This window comes from Ursus americanus, unplaced genomic scaffold, assembly GCF_024610735.1.
Source record: "Ursus americanus isolate L20-20 unplaced genomic scaffold, mUrsAme1.1.p SCAF_115, whole genome shotgun sequence".
Classification (NCBI taxonomy): Eukaryota; Metazoa; Chordata; class Mammalia; order Carnivora; family Ursidae; genus Ursus; species Ursus americanus.
This window is the reverse complement of record NW_028273697.1, coordinates 94,257-108,627: the sequence shown is the minus strand read 5'-3', so window position 1 is coordinate 108,627 and position 14,371 is coordinate 94,257. Positions and strand designations below refer to the sequence as shown.

The 14,371-nt window shown below is 55.0% G+C and overlaps 1 long non-coding RNA gene across 1 annotated transcript; it reads right to left on the bottom strand.

Moving 5' to 3' along the window:
- Window positions 1-12,485: 12,485 nt before the first annotated feature.
- Window positions 12,486-13,992, bottom strand: LOC148106702 (uncharacterized). Its single transcript, XR_015723611.1, has 3 exons — window positions 13,769-13,992; window positions 13,466-13,658; window positions 12,486-13,274 (listed from the first exon to the last, which is right to left on the bottom strand). It is a non-coding gene; the product is annotated as an uncharacterized LOC148106702 (long non-coding RNA).
- Window positions 13,993-14,371: the final 379 nt, after the last annotated feature.

The window sequence follows — 14,371 nt, the reverse complement described above, 5'->3', positions numbered from 1 at the left end:
TGGCCAAACGGGTCTCAGGGCCGTGGGCCTCGGCTGTCCCTCCGGCTCCCCAAAGCACAGGGACGAGGTGAGGGGCTTAGACCATGCCTGGGCAATGTTGTTTCTTACACCTGGGTGTGTGGCATTTTGTTTACCTGGCTTCCCCCACTTGGCATAGGTTTTCCACAGCAAGCACCTATTGTTCCTCAGAAGCCGTTTTTCCCCAGGGGTCTCCGGGCTGTGTTCGTTCGGGTTGAACTCCTGCTAGCAAAACCGCCGGGATGAGGGAAAGGCTCAGACTGTGCCTGTGCCCTGTGGTCTCTTCCAGGTCAGTGTATGGCATTTCCTTCACCTTGCCACCGTCACTTGGGAGCATGTCTGCACGTGGAGAAAGACTTTCCCATGGGAAGCCGGTTTTTGTCAAACGGGTCCCAGTGCTGTGCTCCTCTCTTTTCACTCCGGATGCCAGAAGCCCCATGAGGATGGGAGGGCTTAGAACATGGCTGGGCACTGTGGTTTCTTCCAGAGAAGTGGATGGCATTTGCTTTACCTTGCCACAACCACTTGTGAGAGGGTCTGCACATCAAGAAAACTGTTTCTGTGGGAAGCCGGGTTTGGCCAAACGGGTCTCAGGCCCGTGGGTCTCGGGTGTCCGTCCGGCTCCCCAAAGCACAGGGATGAGGTGAGGGGCTTAGACCATGCTTGGGCAATGTTGTTTCTTACACCTGGGTGTGTGGCATTTTGTTTACCTGGATACCCCTCTTGGGATAGGTTTTCCACAGCAAGCACCTATTGTTCGTCGGAAGCCGTTTTTGCGCCAGGGGTCTCCGGGCTGTGTTCGTTGGGGTTCAACTCCTGCTAGCAAAACCGCCGGGTTGAGGGAAGGGTTCAGAGAGTGCCTGGGCCCTGTGGTCTCTTCCAGGTCAGTGTATGGCATTTCCTTCCCCTTGCCACAGGCATCTGGGAGCATGTCTGCACGTGGAGAAAGACTATCCCGTGGGAAGCCGGTTTTTGTCAAACGGGTCCCAGTGCTCTGCCCCTCTCTTTTCACTCCTACTGCCAGAAGCCCAGGGAGGATGGGAGGGCTTAGAACATGGCTGGGCACTGTGGTTTCTTCCAGACAAGTGGAGGGCATTTGCTTTACCTTGCCACAACCACTTGGGATAGGGTCTGCACCTCAGGAAAACTGTTTCCGTGGGAAGCCAGCTTTTTGCAAAGAGGTCTCTGGGCCGAGGGCCTCAGGTGTCCCTCCGGCTCCCCAAAGCACAGGGACGAGGTGAGGGGCTTAGACCATGCCTGGGCAATGTTGTTTCTTACACCTGGGTGTGTGGCATTTTGTTGACCTGGCTACCCCCACTTGGGATAGGTTTTCCACAGCAAGCGCCTATTGTTCGTCGGAAGCCGTTTTTGCCTCAGTGTTCTCTGTGTTGTGTTCGTTGGGGTTGAACTCCTCCTAGCAAAACCGCCGGGATGAGGGAAGGGTTCAGACTGTGCCTGGGCCCTGTGGTCTCTTCCAGGTCAGTGTATGGCATTTCCTTCCCCTTGCCACAGGCACCTGGGAGCATGTCTGCACGTGGAGAAAGACTTTCCCGTGGGAAGCCGGTTTTTGTCCAACGGGTCCTAGTGCTCTGCTCCTCTCTTTTCACTCCTGCTGCCAAAAGCCCAGGGAGGATGGGAGGGCTTAGAACATGGCTGGGCACTGTGGTTTCTTCCAGAGAAGTGGAGGGCATTTGCTTTACCTTGCCACAACCACTTGTGAGAGGGTCTGCACCTCAGGAAAACTGTTCCCGTGGGAAGCCTCCTTTTTGCAAAGGGGTCTCAGGGCCGTGGGCCTCGGCTGTCCCTCCGGCTCCCCAAAGCACAGGGACGAGGTGAGGGGCTGAGACCATGCCTGGGCAATGTTGTTTCTTACACCTGGGTGTGTGGCATTTTGTTGAGCTGGCTACCCCCACTTGGGATAGGTTTTCCACAGCAAGCGCCTATTGTTCGTCGGAAGCTGTTTTTGCCCCAGGGGTCTCCGGGCTGTGTTCATTGGGGTTGAACTCCTGCTAGCAAAACCGCCGGGATGAGGGAAGGGTTCAGACTGTGCCTGGGCCCTGTAGTCTCTTGCAGGTCAGTGTATGGCATTTCCTTCCCCTTGCCTCAGGCACCTGGGAGCTTGTCTGCACGTGGAGAAAGACTTTCCCGTGGGAAGCCGGTTTTTGTCAAACAGGTCCCAGTGCTCTGCTCCTCTCTTTTCACTCCTGCTGCCAGAAGCCCAGGGAGGATGGGAGGGCTTAGAACATGGCTGGGCACTGTGGTTTCTTCCAGAGAAGTGGAGGGCATTTGCTTTACCTTGCCACAACCACTTGGGATAGGGTCTGCACCTCAGGAAATCTGTTTCCGTGGGAAGCCGGCTTTTTGCAAAGGGGTCTCTGGGCCCAGGGACTCGGGTGTCCCTCCGGCTCCCCAAAGCACAGGGACGAGGTGAGGGGCTTAGACCATGCCTGGGCAATGTTGTTTCTTACACCTGGGTGTGTGGCATAGTTTACCTGGCTACACCCACTTGGGATAGGTGTTCCACAGCAAGCACCTATTGTTCGTCAGAAGCCGTTTTTGCCCCAGGGGTCTCCGGGCTGTGTTCGTTGGGGTTGAACTCCTGCTAGCAAAACCCCCGGGTTGAGGGAAGGGTTCAGACTTTGCCTGGGCCCTGTGGTCTCTTCCAGGTCAGTGTATTGCATTTCCTTCCCCTTGCCACAGGCACCTGGGAGCATGTCTGCACGTGGAGAAAGACTATCCTGTGGGAAGCCGGTTTTTGTCAAACGGGTCCCAGTGCTCTGCCCCTCTCTTTTCACTCCTTCTGCCAGAAGCCCAGGGAGGATGGGAGGGCTTAGAACATGGCTGGGCACTGTGGTTTCTTCCAGAGAGGTGGAGGGCATTTGCTTTACCTTGCCACAACCACTTGGGATAGGGTCTGCACCTCAGGAAAACTGTTTCCTTGGGAAGCCGGCTTTTTGCAAAGGGGTCTCTGGGACCAGGGCCTCGGGTGTCCCTCCGGCTCCCCAAAACACAGGGACGAGGTGAGGGGCTTAGACCGTGCCTGGGCAATGTTGTTTCTTACACCTGGGTGTGTGGCATAGTTTACCTGGCTACCCCCACTTGGGATAGGTGTTCCACAGCAAGCACCTATTGTTCGTCGGAAGCCGTTTTTGCCCCAGGGGTCTCTGGGCTGTGTTCGTTGGGGTTGAACTCCTGCTAGCAAAACCGCCGGGTTGAGGGAAGGGTTCAGACTGTGCCTGGGCCCTGTGGTCTCTTCCAGGTCAGTGTATGGCATTTCCTTCCCCTTGCCACAGGCACCTGGGAGCATGTCTGCACGTGGAGAAAGACTTTCCCGTGGGAAGCCGGTTTTTGTCAAACGGGTCCCAGTGCTCTGCTCCTCTCTTTTCACTCCTGCTGCCAGAAGCCCAGGGAGGATGGGAGGGCTTAGAACATGGCTGGGCACTGTGGTTTCTTCCAGAGAAGTGGAGGGCATTTGCTTTACCTTGCCACAACCACTTGTGAGAGGGTCTGCACCTCAGGAAAACTGTTCCCGTGGGAAGCTGGCTTTTTGCAAAGGGGTCTCTGAGCCGAGGGCCTCAGGTGTCCCTCCGGCTCCCCAAAGCACAGGGACAAGGTGAGGGGCTTAGAACATGCCTGGGCAATGTTGTTTCTTACACCTGGGTGTGTGGCATTTTGTTGAGCTGGCTACCCCCACTTGGGATAGGTTTTCCACAGCAAGCGCCTATTGTTTGTCGGAAGCCGTTTTTCCCTCAGTGTTCTCCGGGCTCTGTTCGTTGGGGTTGAACTCCTGCTAGCAAAACCGCCGGGATGAGGGAAGGGTTCAGACTGTGCCTGGGCCCTGTGGTCTCTTCCAGGTCAGTGTATGGCATTTCCTTCCCCTTGCCACAGGCACCTGGGAGCATGTCTGCACGTGGAGAAAGACTTTCCCGTGGGAAGCCGGTTTTTCTCAAACGGGTCCCAGTGCTCTGCTCCTCTCTTTTCACTCCTGCTGCCAGAAGCCCAGGGAGGATGGGAGGGCTTAGAACATGGCTGGGCACTGTGGTTTCTTCCAGAGAAGTGGAGGGCATTTGCTTTACCTTGCCACAACCACTTGTGAGAGGGTCTGCACCTCAGGAAAACTGTTCCCGTGGGAAGCCTGCTTTTTGCAAAGGGGTCTCAGGGCCGTGGGCCTCGGCTGTCCCTCCGGCTCCCCAAAGCACAGGGACGAGGTGAGGGGCTTAGACCATGCCTGGGCAATGTTGTTTCTTACACCTGGGTGTGTGGCATAGTTTACCTGGCTACCCCCACTTGGGATAGGTGTTCCACAGCAAGCACCTATTGTTCGTCGGAAGCCGTTTTTGCCCCAGGGGTCTCTGGGCTGTGTTCGTTGGGGTTGAACTCCTGCTAGCAAAACCGCCGGGTTGAGGGAAGGGTTCAGAGAGTGCCTGGGCCCTGTGGTCTCTTCCACGTCAGTGTATGGCATTTCCTTCCCCTTGCCACAGGCACCTGGGAGCATGTCTGCACGTGGAGAAAGACTATCCCGTGGGAAGCCGGTTTTTGTCAAACGGGTCCCAGTGCTCTGCCCCTCTCTTTTCACTCCTACTGCCAGAAGCCCAGGGAGGATGGGAGGGCTTAGAACATGGCTGGGCACTGTGGTTTCTTCCAGACAAGTGGAGGGCATTTGCTTTACCTTGCCACAACCACTTGGGATAGGGTCTGCACTTCAGGAAAACTGTTTCCGTCGGAAGCCGACTTTTTGCAAAGAGGTCTCTGGGCCGAGGGCCTCAGGTGTCCCTCTGGCTCCCCAAAGCACAGGGACGAGGTGAGGGGCTTAGACCATGCCTGGGCAACGTTGTTTCTTACACCTGGGTGTGCGGCATTTTGTTGAGCTGGCTACCCCCACTTGGGATAGGTGTTCCACAGCAAGCACCTATTGTTCGTCGGAAGCCGTTTTTGCCCCAGGGGTCTCCGGGCTGTGTTCGTTGGGGTTGAACTCCTGCTAGCAAAACCGCCGGGTTGAGGGAAGGGTTCAGACTGTGCCTGGGCCCTGTGGTCTCTTCCAGGTCAGTGTATGGCATTTCCTTCCCCTTGCCACAGGCACCTGGGAGCATGTCTGCACGTGGAGAAAGACTTTCCCGTGGGAAGCCGGTTTTTGTCCAACGGGTCCCAGTGCTCTGCTCCTCTCTTTTCACTCCTGCTGCCAGAAGCCCAGGGAGGATGGGAGGGCTTAGAACATGGCTGGGCACTGTGGTTTCTTCCAGAGAAGTGGAGGGCATTTGCTTTACCTTGCCACAACCACTTGTGAGGGGGTCTGCACCTCAGGAAAACTGTTCCCGTGGGAAGCCTGCTTTTTGCAAAGGGGTCTCAGGGCCGTGGGCCTCGGCTGTGCCTCCGGGTCCCTAAAGCACAGGGACGAGGTGAGGGGCTTAGACCATGCCTGGGCAATGTTGTTTCTTACACCTGGGTGTGTGGCATTTTGTTGACCTGGCTACCCCCACTTGGGATAGGTTTTCCACAGCAAGCGCCTATTGTTCGTCGGAAGCCGTTTTTGCCTCAGTGTTCTCCGGGTTGTGTTCGTTGGGGTTGAACTCCTGCTAGCAAAACCGCTTGGATGAGGGAAGGGTTCAGACTGTGCCTGGGCCCTGTGGTCTCTTCCAGGTCAGTGTATGGCATTTCCTTCCCCTTGCCACAGGCACCTGGGAGCATGTCTGCACCTGGAGAAAGACTTTCCCGTGGGAAGCCGGTTTTTGTCAAACGGGTCCCAGTGCCCTGCTCCTCTCTTTTCCCTCCTGCTGCCAGAAGCCCAGGGAGGATGGGAGGGCTTAGAACATGGCTGGGCACTGTGGTTTCTTCCAGAGAAGTGGAGGGCATTTGCATTACCTTGCCACAACCACTTGGGATAGGGTCTGCACCTCAGGAAATCTGTTCCCGTGGGAAGCCGGCTTTTTGCAAAGGGGACTCTGGGCCCAGGGTCTCGGGTGTCCCTCCGGCTCCCCAAAGCACAGGGACGAGGTGAGGGGCTTAGACCGTGCCTGGGCAATGTTGTTTCTTACACCTGGGTGTGTGGCATAGTTTACCTGGCTACCCCCACTTGGGATAGGTGTTCCACAGCAAGCACCTATTGTTCGTCGGAGGCCGTTTTTGCCCCAGGGGTCTCCGGGCTGTGTTCGTTGGGGTTGAACTCCTGCTAGCAAAACCGCCGGGTTGAGGGAAGGGTTCAGACTGTGCCTGGGCCCTGTGGTCTCTTCCAGGTCAGTGTATGGCATTTCCTTCCCCTTGCCACAGGCACCTGGGAGCATGTCTGCACGTGGAGAAAGACTTTCCCGTGGGAAGCCGGTTTTTGTCAAACGGGTCCCAGTGCTCTGCTCCTCTCTTTTCACTCCTGCTGCCAGAAGCCCAGGGAGGATGGGAGGGCTTAGAACATGGCTGGGCACTGTGGTTTCTTCCAGAGAAGTGGAGGGCATGTGCTTTACCTTGCCACAACCACTTAGGATAGGGTCTGCACCTCAGGAAAACTGTTTCCGTGGGAAGCCGGCTTTTTGCAAAGAGGTCTCTGGGCCGAGGGCCTCAGGTGTCCCTCCGGCTCCCCAAAGCACAGGGACAAGGTGAGGGGCTTAGAACATGCCTGGGCAATGTTGTTTCTTACACCTGGGTGTGTGGCATTTTGTTGACCTGGCTACCCCCACTTGGGATAGGTTTTCCACAGCAAGCGCCTATTGTTCGTCGGAAGCCGTTTTTGCCCCAGGGGTCTCCGGGCTGTGTTCGTTGGGGTTGAACTCCTGCTAGCAAAACCCCCGGGTTGAGGGAAGGGTTCAGACTTTGCCTGGGCCCTGTGGTCTCTTCCAGGTCAGTGTATTGCATTTCCTTCCCCTTGCCACAGGCACCTGGGAGCATGTCTGCACGTGGAGAAAACTATCCTGTGGGAAGCCGGTTTTTGTCAAACGGGTCCCAGTGCTCTGCCCCTCTCTTTTCACTCCTACTGCCAGAAGCCCAGGGAGGATGGGAGGGCTTAGAACATGGCTGGGCACTGTGGTTTCTTCCAGAGAAGTGGAGGGCTTTTGCTTTACCTTGGCACAAGCACTTGGGATAGGGTCTGCACCTCAGGAAAACTGTTTCCGTGGGAAGCCGGCTTTTTGCAAAGGGGTCTCTGGGCCCAGGGCCTCGGGTGTCCCTCCGGCTCCCCAAAACACAGGGACGAGGTGAGGGGCTTAGACCGTGCCTGGGCAATGTTGTTTATTACACCTGGGTGTGTGGCATAGTTTACCTGGCTACCCCCACTTGGGATAGGTGTTCCACAGCAAGCACCTATTGTTCGTCGGAAGCCGTTTTTGCCCCAGGGGTCTCCAGGCTGTGTTCGTTGGGGTTGAACTCCTGCTAGCAAAACCGCCGGGTTGAGGGAAGGGTTCAGACTGTGCCTGGGCCCTGTGGTCTCTTCCAGGTCAGTGTATGGCATTTCCTTCCCCTTGCCACAGGCACCTGGGAGCATGTCTGCACGTGGAGAAAGACTTTCCCGTGGGAAGCCGGTTTTTGTCAAACGGGTCCCAGTGCTCTGCTCCTCTCTTTTCACTCCTGCTGCCAGAAGCCCAGGGAGGATGGGAGGGCTTAGAACATGGCTGGGCACTGTGGTTTCTTCCAGAGAAGTGGAGGGCATTTGCTTTACCTTGCCACAACCACGTGGGATAGGGTCTGCACCTCAGGAAAACTGTTCCCGTGGGAAGCTGGCTTTTTGCAAAGGGGTCTCTGGGCCGAGGGCCTCAGGTGTCCCTCCGGCTCCCCAAAGCACAGGGACAAGGTGAGGGGCTTAGAACATGCCTGGGCAATGTTGTTTCTTACACCTGGGTGTGTGGCATTTTGTTGAGCTGGCTAACCCCACTTGGGATAGGTTTTCCACAGCAAGCGCCTATTGTTTGTCGGAAGCCGTTTTTGCCTCAGTGTTCTCCGGGCTCTGTTCGTTGGGGTTGAACTCCTGCTAGCAAAACCGCCGGGATGAGGGAAGGGTTCAGACTGTGCCTGGGCCCTGTGGTCTCTTCCAGGTCAGTGTATGGCATTTCCTTCCCCTTGCCACAGGCACCTGGGAGCATGTCTGCACGTGGAGAAAGACTTTCCCGTGGGAAGCCGGTTTTTCTCAAACGGGTCCCAGTGCTCTGCTCCTCTCTTTTCACTCCTGCTGCCAGAAGCCCAGGGAGGATGGGAGGGCTTAGAACATGGCTGGGCACTGTGGTTTCTTCCAGAGAAGTGGAGGGCATTTGCTTTACCTTGCCACAACCACTTGTGAGAGGGTCTGCACCTCAGGAAAACTGTTCCCGTGGGAAGCCTGCTTTTTGCAAAGGGGTCTCAGGGCCGTGGGCCTCGGCTGTCCCTCCGGCTCCCCAAAGCACAGGGACGAGGTGAGGGGCTTAGACCATGCCTGGGCAATGTTGTTTCTTACACCTGGGTGTGTGGCATAGTTTACCTGGCTACCCCCACTTGGGATAGGTGTTCCACAGCAAGCACCTATTGTTCGTCGGAAGCCGTTTTTGCCCCAGGGGTCTCTGGGCTGTGTTCCTTGGGGTTGAACTCCAGCTAGCAAAACCGCCGGGTTGAGGGAAGTGTTCAGAGAGTGCCTGGGCCCTGTGGTCTCTTCCAGGTCAGTGTATGGCATTTCCTTCCCCTTGCCACAGGCACCTGGGAGCATGTCTGCACGTGGAGAAAGACTATCCCATGGGAAGCCGGTTTTTGTCAAACGGGTCCCAGTGCTCTGCCCCTCTCTTTTCACTCCTACTGCCAGAAGCCCAGGGAGGATGGGAGGGCTTAGAACATGGCTGGGCACTGTGGTTTCTTCCAGACAAGTGGAGGGCATTTGCTTTACCTTGCCACAACCACTTGGGATAGGGTCTGCACTTCAGGAAAACTGTTTCCGTGGGAAGCCGGCTTTTTGCAAAGAGGTCTCTGGGCCGAGGGCCTCAGGTGTCCCTCCGGCTCCCCAAAGCACAGGGACGAGGTGAGGGGCTTAGACCATGCCTGGACAATGTTGTTTCTTACACCTGGGTGTGCGGCATTTTGTTGAGCTGGCTACCCCCACTTGGGATAGGTTTTCCACAGCAAGCACCTAGGAAGCCGTTTTTGCCTTAGTGTTCTCCGGGCTGTGTTCGTTGGGGTTGAACTCCTGCTAGCAAAACCGCCGGGATGAGGAAAGGGTTCAGACTGTGCCTGGGCCCTGTGGTCTCTTCCACGTCAGTGTATGGCATTTCCTTCTCCTTGCCCCAGGCACCTGGGAGCATGTCTGCACGTGGAGAAAGACTTTCCCGTGGGAAGCCGGTTTTTGTCAAACAGGTCCCAGTGCTCTGCTCCTCTCTTTTCACTCCTGCTGCCAGAAGCCCAGGGAGGATGGGAGGGCTTAGAACATGGCTGGGCACTGTGGTTTCTTCCAGAGAATTGGAGGGCATTTGCTTTACCTTGCCACAACCACTTGGGATAGGGTCTGCACCTCAGGAAATCTGTTTCCGTGGGAAGCTGGCTTTTTGCAAAGGGGTCTCTGGGCCCAGGGACTCGGGTGTCCCTCCGGCTCCCCAAAGCACAGGGACGAGGTGAGGTGCTTAGACCATGCCTGGGCAATGTTGTTTCTTACACCTGGGTGTGTGGCATAGTTTACCTGGCTACCCCCACTTGGGATAGGTGTTCCACAGCAAGCACCTATTGTTCGTCGGAAGCCGTTTTTGCCCCAGGGGTCTCCGGGCTGTGTTCGTTGGGGTTGAACTCCTGCTAGCAAAACCGCCGGGTTGAGGGAAGGGTTCAGAGAGTGCCTGGGCCCTGTGGTCTCTTCCAGGTCAGTGTATGGCATTTCCTTCCCCTTGCCACAGGCACCTGGGAGCATGTCTGCACGTGGAGAAAGACTTTCCCGTGGGAAGCCGGTTTTTGTCCAACGGGTCCCAGTGCTCTGCTCCTCTCTTTTCACTCCTGCTGCCAGAAGCCCAGGGAGGATGGGAGGGCTTAGAACATGGCTGGGCACTGTGGTTTCTTCCAGAGAAGTGGAGGGCATTTGCTTTACCTTGACACAACCACTTGGGATAGGGTCTGCACCTCAGGAAAACTGTTTCCGTGGGAAGCCGGCTTTTTGCAAAGGGGTCTCAGGGTCGTGGGCTCGGGTGTCCCTCCGGCTCCCCAAAGCACAGGGACGAGGTGAGCGGCTTAGACCATACCTGGGCAATGTTGTTTCTTACACCTGGGTGTGTGGCATTTTGTTGAGCTGGCTACCCCCACTTGGGATAGGTTTTCCACAGCAAGCACCTATTGTTCATCGGAAGCCGTTTTTGCCCCAGGGGTCTCCGGGCTGTGTTCGTTGGGGTTGAACTCCTGCTAGCAAAACCGCCGGGATGAGGGAAGTGTTCAGACTGTGCCTGGGCCCTGTGGTCTCTTCCAGGTCAGTGTATGGCGTTTCCTTCCCCTTGCCACAGGCACCTGGGAGCATGTCTGCACGTGGAGAAAGACTTTCCCGTGGGAAGCCGGTTTTTGTCAAACGGGTCCCAGTGCTCTGCTCCTCTCTTTTCACTCCTGCTGCCAGAAGCCCAGGGAGGATGGGAGGGCTTAGAACATGTCTGGGCACTGTGGTTTCTTCCAGAGAAGTGGAGGGCATTTGCTTTACCTTGCCACAACCACTTGTGAGAGGGTCTGCACCTCAGGAAAACTGTTTCCGTGGGAAGCCGGCTTTTTGCAAAGGGGTCTCAGGGCCGTGGGCCTCGGCTCTCCCTCGGGCTCCCCAAAGCACAGGGACGAGATGAGGGGCTTAGACCATGCCTGGGCAATGCTGTTTCTTACAACTGGGTGTGAGGCATTTTGTTGACCTGGCTACCCCACGTGGGATAGGTTTTCCACAGCAAGCACCTATTGTTCATCGGAAGCCGTCTTTGCCCCAGGGGTCTCCGGGCTGTGTTCGTTGGGGTTGAACTCCTGCTAGCAAAACCGCCGGGATGAGGGAAGGGTTCAGACTGTGCCTGGGCACTGTGGTCTCTTACAGGTCAGTGTATGTCATTTCCTTCCCCTTACCACAGGCACCTGGGAGCATGTCTGCACGTGGAGAAAGACTTTCCTGTGGGAAGCCGGTTTTTGTCAAACGGGTCCCAGTGCTCTGCTCCTCTCTTTTCACTCCTGCTGCCAGAAGCCCAGGGAGGATGGGAGGGCTTAGAACATGGCTGGGCACTGTGGTTTCTTCCAGAGAAGTGGAGGGCATTTGCTTTACCTTGCCACAACCACTTGGGATAGGGTCTGCACCTCAGGAAAACTGTATCCGTGGGAAGCCGGCTTTTTGCAAAGGGGTCTCAGGGCCGTGGGCCTCGGCTGTCCCTCCGGCTCCCCAAAGCACAGGGACGAGGTGAGGGGCTTAGACCATGCCTGGGCAATGTTGTTTCTTACACCTGGGTGTGAGGCATTTTGTTGACCTGGCTACCCCCACTTGGGATAGGTTTTCCACAGCAAGCACCTATTGTTCGTCTGAAGCCGTCTTTGCCCCAGGGGTCTCCGGGCTGTGTTCGTTGGGGTTGAACTCCTGCTTGCAAACCCGCCGGGATGAGGGAAGGGCTCAGTCGGTGCCTGGGCCCTGTGGTCTCTTACAGATCAGTGTACGGCATTTACTTCACCTTGCCACAGGCAGTTGTGAGCATGTTTGCACGTTATGAAAGATTTTTCCGTTGGAAGCCGGTTTTTCTCAAATGGGTCTCCGTGTTGTGCTCCTCTGTTTTCACTCATGCTTCCAGAAGCCCAGTGATGATTTTAGGGCTTAGAACATGGCTGGGCACTGTGGTTTCTTCCAGAGAAGTGGATGGCATTTGCTTTACCTTGCCACAACCACTTGCGAGAGGGTCTGCACCTTAGGAAAACTGTTTCCTTTGGAAGCCGGCTTTTTACCTAATGGGTCAGGGCTGTGCGGCTCGGGTTTCCCTCATGCTACCAAAAGCACAGTGACGATGTCTGGGCTTAGACCATGCCTGGGGAATGTTGTTTCTTGCACATAAGTGTGTGGCATTCTGTTTACTTTGCTACAACCACTTTGGATAGGTTTTCCACATCAAGAACTTATTTTTCTTCGGAAGCCGTTTCTGCCCCAAGTGTCCCATGCTGTGTTCGTTCGGGTTTATCTCCTGCTAGCAAACTGTGGTCTCTTACAGATCAGTGTATGGCATTTACTTCACCTTGGCACAGGCACTTGTGAGCATGTTTGCACGTTATGAAAGATTTTTCCGTTGGAAGCCGGTTTTTGTCAATCTCATAGGGAAGAAACAGAAACTCTTTGGCATAACCTGACTCACCCAGCATCAGGAAAGCAGTTCCAGAACTCAGCCCAGGGCCCCTGTCGCCTACCCAATTGTAGCCACCACCATGCCTCTATCGAAAGGAATTCCCAAAGACTCTCCTCTGACTCCACTACCAAAGAAACAGCAGATTGAATATGGCACTTCAAAATATCGAGATGATACATCTGGTATAGTTACACAAGGTTTACCTTTATTTTTTTATTGTTTTTTATTACATAATGTTATAGTCTCCATACAGTACAGTAAATTTCGATGATACATTAGTTGCATATAACACCCAGTGCACCATGCAATATGTGCCCTCCTTACTACCCAACACCAGCATATATTTTAAACAGCAAAATGCTGCTCTGAATAATTTTGAATTTTCCCTCGACCCCCATTGTAACTCTTGGGATGAAAAGACTAATCAGTGATGAAACATCACCTTTGACAATTGGAAAGACATCATCCATATTTGTATGTGACGACAAAAGGCCATCTAACACTAAATGGTGGCCACTCACCCATATCTTAGGCCCAACTGTATAAACACTGTCAAACGTATATCTTAAAAATAGACAAAGAGTAAACCTCACCTTCCCTTTCTAATGAAAGTGTTTCTAGGAAACAGCTGTTCAAAATACATTCATAAGCAGTCAATGAACAGAGAAAATGGGATCCCCTGCAAAGTGCTCCAAGCTCAGAAACTAAGTACCTCCTTCACCAAATTCAGAACGCTGACAACTATTACTTAAGTTTTACTTCATGGCTCAACTAGAGAAAAGAGAAAAACCCAGGAGATGGTGGGTTCATGTCCTGATGTGGATATGACATTTCTCCAAATGGACCTGCCGCTTTCTCTGAATGCTGGATCCCGTGTCAAGCTGCCTCACTGACTCAGATGCAGACGTTCAGAACGTAGGGTGTCGTGGAGCCAGAGCAGAGAAGTGTTGTCAGATGGGGAGAAGCAGCTCCTCGGACCTAAAGCCTGCACACCTGCTGTGGTTTCTGGGAGAAGGGGAAACATAGACTTGTCTTTTAGTAGTAATTATCTCCCAGCCCATTGCCACCATTCCCAGGAAACAGCTAGCACAATGCTGAAGTTGGGTAACGGCTCTGGGCCTTCCTAGCGCCCCACCTGTGCCTGAGGGAACAGGGAATACCCTGCTGAACTCGGGGAACTGCTCAAGGTCCATTACCTGCACTGTGTCGGGGGACAGGGGCACCGCACTGAAGTTGGGGACTGTGCGGTCCTTTCTCTCGCTCTTCTTGGGGAACACGGGAAACCCTGGAATGTCTGCGAACCATCCCACAAAAGCTTTGCTGAGCGGGTGCCCTGGAGTTCCTGGGTCTGGAGTGTATGGCCAGTTGACGGAGACTAGGCAGAAGAGACTTTCAAGGGAAAAAGGAAAGAAAACTGAGTCTCCATGATGAACTCTCTCAACATGCCCTTCCAGAACCCTGCCTCTTACCCGGGGTGCCCCTACTCCCAGAAAGCCCACCTATGGCCACACAGCATGCATTCACCCAGCCAGGAACTCCACAGGTCCACTCTCTCAAAACTCCACTTCCTTGGCTCCTGGTCTGCGTCCTTGGGCTGCTCCGGATCTGCACACAGAGACGTAGCTCCACCCCCATGGGGTGATTGCTTGGGGAGTATGATGCTTCCAACTCCTTGAATGCCAGGCAACCGGCCCCATGACTCACAACTCTGGGAGTGCAGAGGTCCAGGAGGCACCTCCTTGGCTAAACGCCCTGAGCAGGCATGACGGGGATCATGGGCAGGGCTGCAATCACACACACACACACACACACACACACACACACACACACACACACACACACACACACACACGGCCCCTTTCGCAGACCCCTCTAGCTGCAGACCACCCTCAGAGCCCTGCCCCTTCCCTTCTGCACCAACCCTTCCTGCAAGGGTGTGCCTGGTTCCTGGCAAGGTCAGCTGCTCTCAGACTGTTCCAGCCTTGGGCTTTAGGAAATGCAATGCTTTTATGCATATCCAAGGCAATTTTAAGCGCCAAAAGGAATGCTCCAAGCGGGAATAGCTTTGCCTTCTTGTCTCACCCATGGAGTGGATAGTGCTT